This window comes from Trachinotus anak, unplaced genomic scaffold (genome assembly GCF_046630095.1).
Source record: "Trachinotus anak isolate AG129_WGS33_773 ecotype Australia unplaced genomic scaffold, CSIRO_AGI_Tana_v1 ptg000026l, whole genome shotgun sequence".
In the NCBI taxonomy this organism is placed as follows: domain Eukaryota; kingdom Metazoa; phylum Chordata; class Actinopteri; order Carangiformes; family Carangidae; genus Trachinotus; species Trachinotus anak.
The window spans coordinates 14955534-14971004 of NW_027273877.1; the positions used below are offsets into that span (position 1 = coordinate 14955534).

Genomic DNA, 15471 nt, shown 5'->3' on the forward strand with positions numbered 1-15471 from the left:
AAAATATAGAAATGCATGGACAGTATAAATTCTACAGCAGCTGCAGGCAACAAACACAGACAAAACACCACATTGCTGTACAACACAGTAGTTGTTGATGCTCTCAACAATCAGTCATTTGTTGCGCACACCACTCTGAATGACACGCTGAGTCTGCTCTAAATCCAATCTCTGCTTGTTCATTCTTACTGTAAAATTTAATCAGTCCACTCAGTCTCTGTCTAACTGTAAAATATAACCAGTCCTCTAAGTCTCTGTCTTGCTGTAAAATATAACCAGTCCACTCAGTCTCTGTCTAACTGTAAAATATAACCAGTCCACTCAGTCTCTGTCTCACTGCAGTCTTTGAAATTTTCAAATGACCTCTGCAGTCACAACATGGATTATCAGAAACACACCTTAGTGATGGTAGAAGTGAAGTTAGCATTAAGCCAGAGCCAAATTGCACCTGTTGGCCATGCAACATGGAAGGTGTGTTTCGATTTGGGATTTGTTGTGGCTGCCAGGTGGTGCCTCAAATCAGCAGCTTCCTCTGTGTTGTTGATTTGACTCTTAATTTGTTCTTCTTCATTTGTTAATTATAACTCATGTGACTTTTATTTTAACTCTGTAATGATCTCAACTTAAGCAAAATAAGAGTTAAAAAATACTGAAGTGAAATTACAGATTTTCAAAAATACTCCAAAAAGAACAAGTCAATAAATACTCCTTTCCTAACCACAACAAACAGGATTTAAATGTTAAAATAAAATAATATGAAAGGAAAACACGAGCAGAGAAAGTTGATCCATTAAAATAATAATGAAGTAAAAATAAGGAACTGAGCAGAGGTCAGAATAAATCATATTCAGACATATGTATATAGAGTTTTCTGATATGGATGCTTTTGACATTTTTATGCATTTAAGTGCAGTAAATTAATTTACTGCACTTAAATGCATAAAACTGCAATTAATTTGTACTTATGGGCGGGGGGGGGGGGAATACTGAAATGACATTTATGTATATAGTATTTTCTTATGATATTGTTAATAGAAATCTTTGGAGCTCCAAGGATTTCCATTAGTTTTGGATCAGGCTATAAAAAAAAAAAACCAAGAAGAATAAAAACCCAAAACAAAAAACAGATGCTCTGTATTTATGTCGTCTGCTGGGGTTAAACTACAATGGTGTGCCCAATACATCCATAGGTGTGTTGCTTTAAATGTTGCTGTGGCAAGGAATTGTAGAACAGCATTTTCTCCTTTCGTTTCATAAAGGAAGGTCCAGTGTTTTCTGTGCCAAAGAAGATAAGATAGGGGGCACTTAAGCTCTTTTTCTTATTATGTAGAGAATTCAAACAGCTCTTATCATGGCTGCTTCTTAGACACTTGTGGATCATTTCATCCAGTAAGGAGCCTTCCTAAGCAAGACAGACTTTTTGACCGCAGCCCTTATATAGACAGGTGTGTACCTTTCCAAATAAGGGGGTTTACCACAGGTGGACTCCAATGAAATGGTAAATGGACTTGCATTTACATAGCACTTCTCGTCTCACTGACGACTGAAAGCACTTTACAATACTTTCCACATTCAACCATTCACTCACGCATTCATATATCACACCTATAAACATACTCATATACTGATTGGTCAGCCATCAGGGGCTTTGGGATCAAACCACTGACCTTGTAATTAGTGGATGACCTGCTCTACCTCCTGAGTCACATCTCAAAGATGATAACAATAAATGGGATGAACCTGAGCTAAATTTCAAGAATCACAGTAAAGGGTCTCTTTGCTAAAATTCTCTTTTTGGCCACAACATAACAAAATATGAAAATCTGAAAGGATCTGAATACTTTATCAATGTACTGTATTCATTTAGTTCCTGGCTAGACTAGTCTCACCAAGAGAAATTTCAGTGAACCTCTTACTGTACATTGAGGTCGGCATCAGAAAAATGATTTCAACTTAATGAAACAATGAAATTCAATTTCAGTTTCATCTTATTGTCCTATGCTCACCTTTAAATTTAATGGTCTTTTGCAAAACACTCAACTAGCCAAACTGTAATTACATTTTCTGTGGATATGACCATGTATCCAAGTGCCACAGTGCCATCATGAAGTCAAAATTACCCTTTGACCAAATTTTTCTCACCATGTCTCAAACTATACAAAATATCTCAGTCAGTCATACTATTACAAAATACTGGTGAGAAAAAGGGATGCCTGATATGCACATAACAATGACAAGTATCAAAATTATTGAAAATACATGAGCTCCTGCCAGGATATAGAGAAATATGAATTCTTACCCAGCAGTGAACAGACCTCTTCCACAAGGCTTAGGGTTAGGATATCATCATAAACTGTATATGTCATAAAGGTATCCTGGACCCCTGGTAAAGAGCTATGCAAAGAACATGACCTTTATGAAATTTCTACATAAAGTTGTCAACATCACAATTGTCATCTTGACAATGGTAAACATTTCTGTCCATTTATATATATTCTTATGATGTATATGTGTATCTGTGCCCAAACCTCAGTTTGTCCCAGGTCTCTTGGCCAAACCTCTCCATCACCAGAGACTGGAGACAGCTGTTGATGAACCCATACTGCAAAGAACAGAAACATTTTATCTAGCTACGATTGTTAAAATTAAATTCACTGTCACAAATTGATAGCAAATACAAATTTGAAAAGCATGCAGCAGCTCTGTCATCACAAAATATATAGATTGCCTTAACTAAACCAAATAAGGTCGTGTGGGAATTTAGATGGTATCAGAGAGTAAATTCATTATCTACACAATATTTACAATAGTTGGCAAATTGCATAATAATACAAGAAATATCTAATGAAACACTAATTACACACCCTTCTCCTCACTTGTTTTACAGTTGAATGATGTATAAAAATATTCTTGCTTTTAATAATAATCTTGCTTTTAGTTGGCTAGCATACACTTGTTGCTTACATGGTCTGTGTTACTTACTGGGTAATTCTATGTCAAATCAATGGATTTTGGAAAATTTTCCTGCTTTACCATCTTGATAATTCATGTGAATTATGTCATTGTATCCAGCAATTAAAAATCTGCAAAATCTGTCTTTTTTTTTTTTTTTTTTAAGTTAGATATGAAGAAATAGTGAGATTAGGGCTGTTGCTAAAACATTTACAATGTTCCATAAGTCATTACTTTTGAACTATTCAAGCTACATGCTTGATGTTTTCAGGGATTATTTGATATCTTTAACTTCCAAAATTGTTACCAAGTTGCTCAAAATCCTATAAAAGAAATTCTTCATACTTTGAACCCTAATATATCTTTTCCCAAACCACATCAGATTTTTTTAAATATATATATATATATATATATATATATATATATATATATATATATATATATAACTCATTTTATAGATTTCTGATTTGAGTTATTAAAATTTAAAAAAATTATTCCACACCTATATTTCAACTGCATGTTGCCCACATATGACAAAGTTAAAGCTAAAAAGACTAGGTCAAAACCTTGTATATGTCTGGGCTGCATATGTTCAATGTGCAAAATTGAGGGCATAGTTGAAACATTGTAGAACCACTGTAAATAATTGACAATACCATGTCCCATTCACTCCTATTCACTGTGCTCACATATACAGTATTTTAATAGCCACAGAGCCTTTTGGAGTGCAGACAGGTTTTTCTCAACTCTATCTACTCGCTGTATGCTTTGCACTCTCCTCTTGCATTTTTTAATTTCCTGAATATTTTTCCACTGGTTACATTCGTGTCAACAAAAATGTGTTTAGCAGATTTGCTTAATTGGACAAAAATTTACATTTGGGACATGGGAAAGTCCCATTACATGCTTACCTGTTAGTCTAGATTAGCATATAAAACTCCTTTTACTGGGTAATGTCTTCTAACCCTGCAAATTGATTAGCTGCTGGCAGTTTGACTGATTGATTGATAGGATAACTCAGGTTGATTGAAACGGTGCATCAAATACATGAGAGAGACCAATATATTGATTCTGTAGCAGCTATTGTACAAGGTGTAGAGAGCCACCAAATGCTAATGGACAGACACATTTTTGTACATGGGATTACATCAGATGTACATTTACTCACTGGCAGATGCTTTTCTCCAAACTAACTTACAAGGGCCATCAATAAAGTTTCAATGCAGTAGGAAACCTTGGCAAAATTATTAAATATATCTATTTAAGAAGTGCAAGGAGATCAAATGAAATGCACTGAAAGTGCATAGTAATTGCTAGTTGTGCATGTTAGGGTGTTTCAGGAGAGGACTGCGATTGCCTTCTTTGTAGAGATAGTAATGCCAGACGACATTCCTTTGAGAAACACATTTGCCAAGAAGGAGCATAAGGCTGCACGATTGAGTTCAAGTAGATGGGTGCATACCCAGAAGTCAGTCTGAAGGCAAGCATTAGTGACTCGAATTTGGTTTGGGCAGCCAGGGTAGCCAGTGTAGATAAATGAGTAGCACAGCAACATGTTCTCTTTTGGGCTAATTAAAGACCAGATGGGCTGCCACATTCTGGACCATCTGCAAGGGTTCCACTGCATGACAGGAGCCCAACCAGAGGAGCATTACAGTAGTCGAGGTGAGAGATAAACATGGCCCAGAGACCATGGGGAAACAGTTGCAACATGGCCAGAGAAAGATAATTGGTCATCAAACATGACACCCAGGTTTCTTGTGACCCTGGTTGGGGTAGGGGATGAAGAGGTAATTTTGATATTGATATTGTGATGAAGAAACTCATTGGCCAGGATGAAAAAGAGTTCAGTCTTAGAGAGCTTTAGTTCAAGGTAACATTCAGGCCAAGATACACGCAGAGACAGGAGGGTCATGGTGGCCTCATGCAGGTAGACTCGTTGGTCTTTACCCAAGAAGATCTGCGCATGACAAGGGCTGTGCACAAGGGCTGATGCTTCAGCAACAGTTTTCTACCAAAAAAGCATGAGCTTAATTCAACACAGCTGTTCATGCACCAGGACTGATTGCATGCACCTGAGTACACCCACTGAATTAGCAGCACAAAAGGTGGCATAAGGGCGTGAACTTGTTCACACTCCCTGGCTGCCCAAAACCTGCAACAACTGACCCAAAATGTCCAGAAATAATGCACAGGCTTTCTGGCTTTCCAAGTAGTAGCAAGGACACACTGCACAGGAAAAGCAATCATAGACCATCTAGAACCTCTCGCAATAATCTTAAATTTGTCAAAGTTCAGCTACAACCAGTCTTCCTTCCTGTCACTGGTTCCCAACAGCTGAAATTAGTCATAACCAGTACTGTGAATGTCATAGTCTGCCCAAGAGGACAATTTATGTTTGTACTTTTTCTATTAGTTCAGACTTTTCTGTGGTCATTTCCTTTTTTATTTTGAAGTAGTGTTCCCTGTGTGTCGCTGGTTGTTTTTTCTTCCTATCTTTGTCTTGTGTTTCCTACGTTGCTAATTGTCTGCCCCGCCTTAAGGTGTTTCACTTGTGTTCAATTACCCTTGCCTCCCTTGTGTATTTAAGTCTCTGTCTTTGTTATTCTGTCTGTTGTACTCCTGTTGGCTCTTGTTTAGTTCTGTGATTTTTTTTCTTGAATGTCCTTCTGTGCCAGTTTGGTTTCTTAGTTTTCCCAAGTGCTTCTTTTTCAGTTTCTCCTTGTGTTGCCCTTCTTGATATTCTTGACTCTGTTCTTGGACTTTGTTTTGACTCACCACTGCAGTTTGGATTTCTTTTACCCATTGAGTAAGTCTTTTGTGTTGGCATTATTTAATAAACCAGTTTTCTGCAAAAACTCAGCTCCAGCTGTCTGTCTTATCATATATAGAGGCAATATAACATTTACAATATATTACAATTATATTCAGAATTTTTATTGTGCCAACAGCCAAATATAGAGAAAATCTGAAACTGCATACCCTTGTGTGTTGTTGGCATTAAGTGTGGATTGAAATGTCTAGTTTTACCAATGTAAAGATTAGAATACTCTGTAATGTTAATATTGTTTAATAATGTTTAATGTTTTCATTCTTGATATTTACAGTTTACACTTACATTGAAGGACACCTTTGAAAAACAAATTCAAATATACAACATGCAATATGCAATTCTTGATATTTTTGTACTTCTAGTGGAGAGAAAAATAGCTTTAGAGTTCATATTTATACCTCCACTCATTAAAGTCAAAAACAGCAAAAAATTTGGTTGCACCATTGAATTCTTACCAAACCCTAAAACATTATAATCCAAAATAATTGGATGGATCACGCAATGCACAATTATTGGTTATGTGACATAACCCTAACTCTAACCCTAACCCAAGAATATCCTAATGATGATATTAGTATATTAGTAGTAATCCCCATGTCTTTAATATGTCAAAATAGGAAGACATACTCACCATATCTGTATTTGGTGTTACCCAACTGAATTCTTCAACTATAATGGTGAAAATTTAGATGCAGATTTTATACTGTATGCACTCTCTAATATTCTCTCTCTATCGTCCTCTCTCTACCTCTCATGTAGACAGATGTCTATAGAGAGCCACATTTCCACCCCCTCTATCTTGTCTCTTTCCAGTCTTTTCTGTACAGGGTTAGGGAGAAGGTTAGGGCCCCTCCTCCAATTGTAGGGAGGCGGTGCACAGTCCTTCCCCCAGAACCCTCATCTGTCATGGTCCCTGGTACGACCACAGCGTCTGCCACGGGGCACCAGGGGTCCATCCATCAGTCCATCCACCCATCTTGGGTGTAATGGAGACAATTTTTAAAATTTCTCTATTTAAATGAAAATGAACTTAAATTATTTTTAAATGAAAATAAAATTAACTTATTTTTTTAACTTTTGTTTTTAAATTAAGTAAAAATCAAATTTTAAATTTTTAAATAAAGGGTGAATATGGCAAAGAACTCTCATCAGTTTGACTCTCATTTACATACTGGGGTTGGTTGTGCTTAGGGATAGGATGGGAAAGGGGTTGTTATAAGGGGGTGCAGCTGGCTTTTTGTGCATATCTTTTGACAGGAAGGTGATAGAGAGATGGAACCAAGTCCTACCCCATATAATTGGAGAGGTCAAAGCTCAACTCCAGGTATATTTTAGCCTGTCTGATACACTCTACCACAGCTGTTGAAAGGATTCCTGGGTCAGCTGTATGAGGGACCTGTTTTTATTTTTTATCAAAAGAAAATTGATATGATTAATTGTTTTTTCATTTTGTTTTCAATTGTTTTGTGTGTGAGTGAGTGAGTGAGAGAGAGAGAGAGAGAGAGAGAGAAATATTGTTAAAATCCCCTTTTCATCTTTTAATTTTTCTAGATTGTGGCCAGCAGCAACAAAAAGAATCTCTGCTAAGTGTGTTGGCCCAAGATGGACAGAAAAACACAATATACATGCATCAAGTGCAAGAAATACATGCCAAACACACAGTAAAACTCTGCCACTCATATGTTGTATAAGCTTGTATGAAAAGGCAATGTGTACAGTGGGGCTGATGTGTTGTCTACACCTACATGGTTACTGTATGTGTTCACCTTGGGGGGGGGGATCAAAGGAGCATCTTCTCCATATAAGTGGGTCTTTTAAGAGTTCAAGAGAGGATAACTCTTGAGATTACTGGCCCTGTGTCTCCATCTAGTGGACAAAACAAATCATTGCATCCACCTTTGGAAAAAACAGCAATCATTAAACCTACAGTTATAGATCAGTAAAAAGTCCTGATTTTTACCTGAAAACAGCCCATGAAACTGAAATACAGTCAATTTAACCCTAACTCTAGTGTTAGCAGAAGGCAAGTATTTGGTTTAGGTCAATAGTAAGTATTTTGGGCTTTCATGTTGTATGTATCGTATATTGATTTTTTTTTCTTTATATGCCATTTAAATGTTTAACTCTCATTTGTCATTTTAATCATCCCAAATCTTATGAATGAATGAACCCCTTTCAATACAAATGAATTCCTGTAATGATTACTTATTGTTTGTAACCATTTTATGTATGCCTTTTACCATAATTAATTTTTCAATTTTGAAGCTCTTGTATTCCAAATAAATGACTAATAAAATATACAGTTTGTGTTTTCACTTTTTTTAAATCCTTGGTATGGTATGGTCCATAAGTATGACTATACACATTATATTTATATGGCTTATTGTGTACACCGAGTTATACAGAATGTTTACAAGACTTCAAGACTGCATCATTCGTAGCAAAATCTTTAATCAAAACCTTGTGGCAAAAAAGTGTGAATTTTAAAAAAAAAAGGGTTAAAAAATGCTTAAACACAAAAAAGACTATTAACAAAACAATTCGACTTACAAACCATAACCCTAACTAACCCCAAAGCAGGATAATAACTAGTAACAAAATAATTCAACCTACAACAAACCATGAACATAACAGAACAATAACAATGATAACAATAGACAGTCAGAGCATTTGAGAGGAGAAGGGTTGTCACTCATCTAGCCATTCCAAGTCCATCCCTTCACCTTTAAAGGACTTCCTTCTCACCCCATAGTCCCACATGAGCTCTTCATAGCATCTGATGTTTCTTGTTGCCAAGAAAAGCACAGTGTCCCTGGGTCCGTCAGGAAAGTTCAAGTGGAAGACCACAGGCTTCACGTTGAAAGCCTTGCCAGAGTGGTTCATGTGCCTTCCAAAGGTGTCCTTGTCAGGGTGACACTGACAGGGGAATGTTTGTGCATTGATGCAGAGCTTGACACCACCCTTGCCCTTGATAAAAAAACAGGTAGCTCATACCCTCCTGCTGTTCTTCCATCCTTTTCCTCCCCTCAGATTCTGAGATGAGCTGTCCATGGTAGTCGCAGATGACATCTCCTTTGGAGAACGGCATGGCAGGCGGTCTCCCATCCAAGTACTAACCAGGCCCACCCTGCTTAGCTTCCGAAATCGGACGAGATCGGGCGTGCTTTTTTTTTTTTTTTTTTTTTTTTTTTGTCTTTTATTATGAAAATATACAAAAGTTTTCAAAACACAATATTTACATATATGTACACATTAACAACAAAACAAAACAAAACAAAAATAAAAATCATAAGTTAATATGAAATCAACCTCCATCATCAACAGAAATAAGGCTACTACCTCCCACAAAAAACTTTTCAAACAAACTTTTACTCAAAAAATGCCATGTCAAAGCAACATCTTTCTTCATTAACGATACAAACAAAACTGAAACGTCTACCCTCTTCCCTTCAAAATGTGCTAAATTTCTCCTTGTCCATACTGCATATCTTGCATGACTTAACATAAAATTAAACAAATTAACATTCACAGTCTTTGATGTTTTACATGAACCAAAAAAGAAAACTTTCTCCCAATCACTCTCTATCAAATCTAAATTCCAATTATTTTTGACCAGGGTTACTAATTTTATTTGAAAGCTCTTTAACTCCTTGCATTCAAAAAATAAATGCATCAGTGTTTCAGGATCTGATTTGCACACATCACAAAACTGATCCACATTTCTATTAATTTGATGAATGACCACATTCGTATATATTCTATTATGTCTGAGTTTAAAATCCAAATTTTCACAGTCCAAGCTGTTATACTTGACATGTAAGTTTTTCCAGATTTCCTTTACATTCAGATCCTGAAATACTTTCACCCAAACATTTTCTGAAGCTGGGGTCTTAACTTCTTTCCTCGGCATCAGCATGTACAACATCTTTACTTTTATTTTATTAAAAAGCATTTTTTCATCAATTTGAGTTATGTACAGCTCTGGTAGCTCACTCTTTCCTGACTGAACTGTTTCTCTCTCTATTGTTTTAATCCATCTGTCCGGTAAGCTATTTTTTATGCATTCAAACACTTTTCCCACTTTAGTTCTACCCACCTCCTCCTCTACCTCCACAACACTGTCAAAAATGGCCCTGTTTGGCAGAAAGCCAGGCACATACTCATAAGCATAATCTCTCACTTGTTTTAATCCTGTCTGTATGAAAACTTTGTTGTATAAAACATTCCCACTATTTTTTATCTGCGGATTCATGAACACTGGCTGATCTAATATTTGATTTATAGTTTTACAATCATATTTCAGGTGCTCAATGAAATCTGCCCATGCTAGAAAAACCTCCTGGTAAAATACAGGAAGATTTTCCAACATATGCCTTCTGAAGCCCATAAAGGTCCCACTGTCCCCACATCCTCCACTTTTATACAGAAAATCTTTAAAAAACCCCTTCCAACCATACAGATATTTTTTTTACCACCTTTACTCTCAATGCTTTGCGTTTAACATCTAAGTCCACCAGTTTTAGCCCTCCCTCTCCATACCCTGCTATCAAAGTCTTCATGGATATTTTTACTCCTTTCCCTCTCCACAGAAACTTACTTATAACAGCTCTCACTTCATTTAAAACCCACTCAGGGAGATCTAATGCTCCCATCACGTAGTTAAATTTCGATAGAAGCAGAGAATTGATGACTATAACCTTACCTTTCAATCGTAGCCCTCTCACAGACCACAGATTTAATAATTGTTTAACTTTATTCAATATACAAGTCCATGTGACATCTCTTGCTTCCTTTCCCTGCACTCCTATGTTCACACCCAATATTTTAATAAAGTCTTTTGTTATCTTTAAAGGAATTTCACACGCTTCTAGATTTGTATTCCCTACACACATGATTTCTGATTTTTCTATGTTTACTTTTGCTCCTGATGCTCTCCCATATGTTTCAACATGTTTCATTATTCTTTTTACACTTTCTATGGTTCTGACAGTAAAGGTTGTATCGTCAGCAAATTGATGAATTAGACTATTTGTGCTATATGGTACTTGAATACTTTGTAAAGAAGTGTCTTTTTTACATAGAGTTGCCAGTGGTTCTGCCGCTATGGAATAGAGCAAGGCTGAAAGAGGACAGCCTTGTCTGACTGACCGTTGTACAGGGAAAACATCAGTGAGCATACCATTTATTTTAACACAACTTTTAGCATTTGCATATAACAACATTATCCAATTTATAAACCTATTTCCAAAGCCAAATTTGCTCAAAACCTGTTCTAAATACTCATGTTCAACCCTATCAAACGCCTTATTTAAATCTAAATTCAGGACTAAACCACCCTCACCATCATTATCCATACTATTGACTACATCCCTAATCGTACATATGACATCAGTGATGTCCCTACCTGGTATACTGTAAGCTTGTGTTGGTGCTATTATTTCTCCTACCACGTCCCTCAATCTATTGGCTAAAGCTTTTGTTAAAATCTTGTAGTCCGAGTTCAATAGACTTAAAGGCCTGTAATTTTCTAATTTAAACGGACTCCCTCTTTTTTTAAACAAGATAGCGATGACCCCTGTTGCTAGTGACTCTGGAATACATACCATACATTTATACACTTTCAACAATATAGGTGCCAAAATATCAGAAAAAGCCTTATAAAATTCATGTGTCAGGCCATCTGAACCTGGACTCTTGCTGGATTTCATTTGCTCTATAGCCACTTTAATTTCACCAATTGTCAAATCATCATCACACATTTGTTTACTTTCATCTGATATTTTGGCATCAACAGTATCTAATATCTCATCCACACATTCTTGCACTATACCTCCCTTTTGAAACAGTTTTGTATAAAAAGCCTCCACTACCTCTAAAATGCCTACAAAATCTGTCACTCTCTCTCCATTCTCACTTTCTAGCTCTGTTATATAAGACTTTACCTGTTTACTTTTCTCCAAGTTGAGAAAGAAGTTTGTACACTTTTCTCCCTCAACTGCATACTGAGCCCTACTTCTAATAACTGCTCCTTCACATTTTTCTCTCTCATAATTTTCTATCTCTGCTTCTAATTTCATGAAGTATGTCCTATCCCGATTCGGATCCTCCTCCAGTCTTTCTAGCTCTTTTATTAGTTCCTCTTTCACTTCATTTTCCTCTTTCTTTTTCACAAAATTCCTCTTTTTTGCAAATCTAATACTTATTCTTTTTATTTTATTCTTCATCTTTTCCCACCACAAACATACATCTTCTTCAAATAAAGTATTTTCTTGCTCATTTTTTATAAGTCTTGAAATAATTTTTCTATATACCTCCTCCTTTAACAAACAGGAGTTTAAACACCAAACCCCCCTCCCCTCCCTTCACATCTCACCCCAAAACCAAGAATTAAAGCAGCATGGTCACTTAAACCCAAAAATTTATATCTTACATTCAAAACCCAACTCAAAATATTTCTTTTAATCAAAACCAAATCAATTCTGCTTTGTTTCAAATTTCTCAAAACCACCTGCTTTCTTGAATATTCTCTCCTATTTGGGTACATATCTCTCCATACATCAACTAAATCTTCCTTATTCACAACATCAAATAAAACACTCCTTGAAGTATCATTTCTGAAATTAACACTGCTGGACACATCCAGCCTTGTACACCATAAATTAAAGTCACCAACTAAAATACTTTTCTCAGTACAAAAAGTCCTCAAATTATCAAACATTTCTCTTCTTTCTTTTTCAATATTTGGTGCACAGAAATTAACCTGAACCGAATATTACAGAAAATAAATTCAATAATGAGCAGCCTCCCTTTATCGTCTTTGTGGACTACCTGTATGTCAGTCAATGTCCCCTCTTTGACCAGGATAGCAACACCACATGATCTGTGACTCATTATTTACAAAAATCTTGCCTCTCCACAGTGGCTTGATATCTTTAATAACATCATCAGACCAATGAGTCTCTTGAAGGCATCCATCCCCTCCTCGCCCTCAGTCCCGTCCGACACAGCTTTCCCGTCTTTTTCACTGGCAGCCAGCACTTCAAAGCCAGCATAATTGTCTGAAGTTTGTGTTGCTGGATCACCAGAGTCTCTCCCTCCTTCATCTCCTCTCGATTCCCCACAGTCACGGTTTCCTCCCTCGTGGGTCTCTCCGGTCATTCCCGGCTCCTCCCGCTCGACACCGCCTCCCTGTCCATCCTCCTCTCTCCCCGTATCGACGCCGTCCTCCGCCTCTCTCTCCTCCTCGTCAGAAACATCAGAGTACGACGGCTCTTCGGCGTCATCCCTCGACTCACCACACACACACACACAGGGAGATCTTCTCCTTGCATAAAGCACATTTTCCATCCACATCGCACTCTCGTGCATAGTGTCCTTGTTTCCCACATTTAAAACATATAAAAGTGGGACAGTCTCTGACTATATGTCCAGGCTGGATCCATAAACGACAGACTTTAACCTGTCTGTCATGAATGACACGGAAGTGCTCCGCTCCGCTTACCGTCTCGAACTTAGTGGAGTACGGCAGCGACTTCACAGCGTCTGTGAAACGGACCTTTAAAAACCTCGTCCCGTCCGCGATGTCCGTCCCTGGCCACATCCTCCTTTTAATTGACGAGACCGCTGTGACTCCCCAGTCCTGCAGTTTCGCCAGTATTTCAGCGTCCTTGATGTAGGTTGGCAGATTAATGAATGAAACAACCATTTCATTGTTACCCAGTTCCTTCGCCATCACTCTATTGTTCCCTATTCTCAGTCCGTCCATCAGCTTCTTTTTCCCGCTTTCCTCTTTCATCGTCAGCTCGTACGCTTTCGGCGTCTTAAAACGGCAGCCGAGCACTTCTCCACACTCCGCCCTCACTTTTCTCAGCATTTCCATCATGGTAATTCTCTCTTCTCCTTCTATCTCCAACATGATTGTTAGCCTCTTTTGATACATTTTTTTCTTTTTCTGCACTCGCGGGCATCCTCTTCTCCGTCATCTTTTCCGGTCCTTTGTCTGTCACCGTCTGATCCATTTGAAAATTATTTGAACAAAAAGAGTCCCCCAGATATCCTACAATTAAAATACTAAACTAAAAAAAGAAAAACCAGCAAAATCAAGGCTGAAAATGGTCAAAACAAAACAAAACCGACTGATTGTCTATGCAGACGTACGGCGTGCTCCTCCTCTGTGCGTGCTCAGGGTGGTATGGCCGTAAGCCGCAGAGCAAGTGACAACTACCCCCTTTATACATGATGATCCACACCATCACAGACATGGCTGTGTATGTCAAGCGCGGGTGTCTTTGCTTGACTTTCTTTCTTTCTTTCTTTCTCTCAACTTGTCAACTGTGTAATGTGATAATATGAAAGTGTGGTTTGTGCACTGTGAGCTGAACTGTCTGCACAGTGATTGACAGTTGAGCAGTGGCACAGTCAGTGCTGTTTACTGAAGCAGCAGCGTCCTCTGTTGTTTGCACAGAAAAGTGAAAAAGCTTACAGCACCTGGTATTCCCAGGCGGTCTCCCATCCAAGTACTAACCAGGCCCGACCCTGTTTAGCTTCCGAGATCGGAGGAGATCGGGCGTGCTTTTTTTTTTTTTTTTTTTTTTTTTTTTCTTTTATTATCAAAAAAGTTTTTACATGTACATTCTTATTCACAACATATGTGCTCAAAACAGTGAAAAATTTATGAGTATAGTGCAATGTGCTTTTTAAAAACATATTTACATTGTATGTACAAGCAACAAAATAAAGCAAACAGAGAACAATAACCAGCAGACAAGAAAAAACAGTACGTACAAGGGACACAGAAAACTATCATGTGTCCCTTTAAAACGCAAAAACTAACTTGTTGTCCCCTTCGGTTCTTATGACCTTTGCATTGTCCACAAAGATCTCTTCGAATTTCTGCTTGTTTGCTGTTAGCATGGTCTTTATGTGTAGTTTTATTGAGTTTGTGAACATCCTCCACCTGTTGATTTGCTTGTTTTCATAAAGTGCATAATTTCTAGCTGTCCAGATTGTGTGCCTGGTGAAGGCAAGAATGATGTTGATGAGTTGATTGTTGATCCCATTTTTCTTTTCAGTCAGTCCAAACAACAAGGTCCACTGCCAGTCCTCTCTGCTGGTGGTTTTGAGGCCGCAGCACCTTTCCAAAAGATCTTTGACCTGCTCAGAAAAGGGAACGCAGACGGGACAATGCAGGAGGAGGTGCTCCAAGTCCTCCTCCTGCTCTCGACAAACGGCACAGTCTCTCCCATACATGGTTTTATTGATTTGGTGCAGGATGACGCCCGTGAAGATCCTCCTGTGCCTTATTTTGTAATCAGTGTTAGTGCACTGTGGGTTGCTGTAAACAGTGGGTTTTCGTACAAACTTTTGTAACAATATGGTGTACCATGTTTTTGACTTTATCTCTTGTATGCTTTTAGTATGAGTCCCGGACGACAGGAGGAAATCCAGGGCGTCATCCTGCACCTTACAAACATAGTTCTTGTGGGCCTGCCTCCATTCAGGAGGCATGTTTTTTTCCATTTCTGCACACACTTGCTGTATATACTGTTTCTTTTCTTTGAACCCTTTTTCTTTTAAAGCACTCATTATTTTCTCATTGCTTATTTTGCCTTTTTCATCAATGACATCCTCCATTGTTTGCAGCTCTGCTGCCACCAGGAAGCTGTGTGAGAGGGAGGTGCCTCTGC

At 37.8% G+C, this 15471-nt stretch overlaps 1 pseudogene; it reads right to left on the reverse strand.

Moving 5' to 3' along the window:
* LOC139609968 (guanylate cyclase soluble subunit beta-2-like) overlaps positions 1 to 13667 on the reverse strand; it is a 47330-nt pseudogene extending 33663 nt beyond the window's left edge.
* Positions 13668 to 15471: the final 1804 nt, after the last annotated feature.